The sequence below is a fragment of the Euprymna scolopes genome, chromosome 33, assembly GCF_053919585.1.
Source record: "Euprymna scolopes isolate OS-2025 chromosome 33, ASM5391958v1, whole genome shotgun sequence".
Lineage (NCBI taxonomy): Eukaryota > Metazoa > Mollusca > Cephalopoda > Sepiida > Sepiolidae > Euprymna > Euprymna scolopes.
The window spans coordinates 87,255,528-87,259,006 of NC_136514.1; the positions used below are offsets into that span (position 1 = coordinate 87,255,528).

The following is a 3,479-nucleotide window of genomic DNA, read 5'->3' on the forward strand; positions in this document are numbered from 1 at the left end:
CCTCCTGCGAGACAACCTCTTCCAATGACTGTGAGACCTCCATAGAGTGTGGATTGAAACCTGCTGCCTAACTGCCAAAATCCTTCTTGATATATATATATATATATATATATATATATATATATATATATAACTACTTAATTTACTCACATAAAATTAATATACGAAAGTATAGATTTATGCGTAAACTTTAAGTATTTACTTCAAGAGTGCTCAATACGTAGGTAGAGCTAGTTAGTAATTTAAAAAATATATATGGCGATTAAGCTATACTGAATATTCCGCGTTTAATCCACTCTAGGACTCTTCAGGCTTATGCGTAGAGTGGATGAAACGCGGAATATTCAGTGTAGCTTAATCGCCATATATATTTTATAAATTACTATATATATATATATATATATATATATATATATATATATATATATATATATATATAAAGCTGAACGTCTGTGTGTGTGTGTGTCTGGTCACGAATAGGCTCCTATATGGCTGACTATTATAGAAAACTGATCACATATAATGATAGAAGATGTATCGAGACACAGGAATGGGTATGTTTGATCTGGCATAATGATGATTCATTAAAATTGTAGGGTCTGCGTACGCGCCTGGTCCACAAAGTACGGAAATAAAAAATTTAAGAATTAAAAAAAAACGTTTACAACTGTTTTTAATAAAGATGTACATAATAATACTTTAATAATAATGTTTTAACTTAAATAGGGATGGTATAATAAGATTATGGGGTCTGCGTTTGCGCCTGACCTCCATAGAATGGAAATAGGCACGAACTTTAATAAAGTATACTTTGATAATTATGTTTCAATGAAGAAATATGGTATAATAAAATTATGGGGTGTTCGTTGGCGCCTGACCTCCATAGAATGGAAATATGTCATAAAGTTTAAAAGGTTTGTTTTTTAATATAGATCCACAGAATATTGTTATAAGTGTCTCAGTGTGAACAGGTATGGTATAAATTATGAGGTTATCTATTTTATTTTTACTTTCATCGTATTTTGCTTTGGTTTTGATACCCCCAAATTCGAAGCTATCTCTTTACAACCCTTCCTTTTCATAACCTATCATACTTTCATAAATCAGAGTCCATTTTCTGTAGGGTGTTTTTGAACCCAGTCAACGACGGGTACATTTGCTAGTATATATATATATATATATATGACAATTTGTTTGGGGGTACAGAATTTAATTATGGCTAAATACAGACCAATCAACATGATGATTAAAAAAAATGAAAATAAAGGTTAGCTAACCAGGTTTCGTTCCTCGCTCAGCAGAGCTAAATCTCGGAAAATACGGGGAAAAAAGCGAAAAATAACCGGGAAAAATTACATAGAAACTAAATTAAGTCCCAAAAGAGTTTCTTTTTGCTTGCAAAGAGAATGTCTCAAAAGACTTAATAATAATAGTTTCTAGAATTCTTAAATGAAAGGGCGAGTGCGACTTACTCAAGATCGTAAACATGTCAGCACTGAAATTCGTGGCACACACACACACACACACACACACACACACACACATATATATATATATATATATATATATATATAACTACTTTATTTACTCACACAAATTTAATATACGAAAGTATAGATTTATGCGTAAACTTTAAGTATTTACTTCAAAAGTGCTCAATACGTAGGTAGAGCTAGTTAGTAATTTATAAAATATATATGGCGACTAAGCTACACTGAATATTCTGCGTTTCATCCACTGTAGGATTCGTCAGGCTTATGCGCATAAGCCTGACGAATCCTACAGTGGATGAAACGCAGAATATTCAGTGTAGCTTAATCGCCATATATATTTTATAAATTACTATATATATATATATATATATATATATATATATATATATATATATATATACACATTTGTCTTTACATAAGCAGTAGTTTTGTTGCTACACAGTCATGAGCATGTTTCGGTCTACTAGTATTTACCAACTAGAGACCTCATCAGGCAACAACCCTTATTTCCGAAAACGGAATTCAAATTTTTCATACCAATTGTCACTATCCAGCTCCCCTACTCCCCGGAGAGTTGGTCCCCATTTCCCCTTCACTCCTCACTTTGAAAATCGGCCTTGTACCTAATTTGCTCGGTGGAGGATCAAATAAATATCTCCCACTTATAAGACTTTGGTCAATGTAGGGGCAACCCTTCATACCAATTGTCCCTATCCAGCTCCCCTACTCCCCGGGGAGTTGGTCCCCATTTCCCCTTCACTCCTCACATTAAAAATCGGCCTTGTGCCTAATTTTCTCGGTGGGGGAGCAAATAAATACCCTTTTCTTGACCTTTTGGCCAAGATCAAAGTGTAGTATCTGTTCTTACTACATGCTGTACTTATTGTGATATAAAGTGGGGGATCACTTTTCTGTATTAATTTAATGTAAAATGATCACCCACTTTACAACCAGACAGTCTCAAAACCATTCAAGTCATTCTTCAGATCATTCAAGTTGTTTTTGAAGGATTCCAGTTATGTTTTAAGCATTCAAGTCATTCTTAAGGTCATTCAATTCATCCTTAAGTTCATTAAAGTCATTCTAAGGCATTTACTTTTTATTTATTTATTTTTCGGTCATTTAATTTATCTTAAAGAATTTCATGTCAATCCTACATTCGCGCATTCATTCATTACACGAGAGCACGCGACTAATGGCTATCGGTCTTGTTTTGTTGTCAATTTGCGGTTTTTGATTCGTATACTATTTTCCTTAAAATAAAAGTATTCTCTAATTTTGAACGAATGTCTGTCCACGCGTTCTATTGCAAAAAATCTAAAAATAAAACTGTCGACGCTATTCTTTAGTAGACTTTTGAAATAGTCATACTAATAAAGCGCCGCCTAGCGTCGAATATGTTAGCAAAAGTAATAGACAATTTCCATTTAAATCTAGTTGGGAATCACCTGAGAAGTTGCCGCAAGAATTACATTTTTTCACATAGGCATCACTACTTAAGAGTGTACAGTAGTTGAACAGCTCATTAAGAACTTGTTTACGTTGGGCTTGAAGACAACCATATTGTTGTCAGCTGGAAAGCAGGCAAACGAAATAGAGTTCCACAGGCGTGCAGTTCTAAGAAAGAAACTGTTCATAGAATTTATGTTTAGATTTAGGCACATATAAAGAGTGGGGTAAATTATTAATAGTGTTTCTCGTGAAAGTTTGGCGAGGGGGTGGAAATAGATTGGAGCTAAGACGAGCACTTGCCGTGAAAATAACGATAAAGTGGAGATAGATTCGCAACATCTCTTCTGTTAGAAAGAGGTCGTAGGGAAGAGAAAAGGGCATCACCTATGGGGCTACGAAGTCTACTTTGAACTCTATCAAGGCATGATAAGTTCTTTATAGCAGCTCCTTCCCAGATGTGGCAATAGTACTCTATCCTTGGACTACCTGACTCTTATATAGATAGAGAATTGCATCAGCAGTGAGATATCTACT

The 3,479-nt window shown here is 34.2% G+C and overlaps 1 pseudogene; it reads left to right on the forward strand.

Moving 5' to 3' along the window:
• The first annotated feature begins 2,310 nt into the window (after positions 1-2,310).
• LOC145258508 (U2 spliceosomal RNA) lies at positions 2,311-2,437 on the forward strand (annotated as a pseudogene).
• The last annotated feature ends 1,042 nt before the right edge of the window (positions 2,438-3,479 follow it).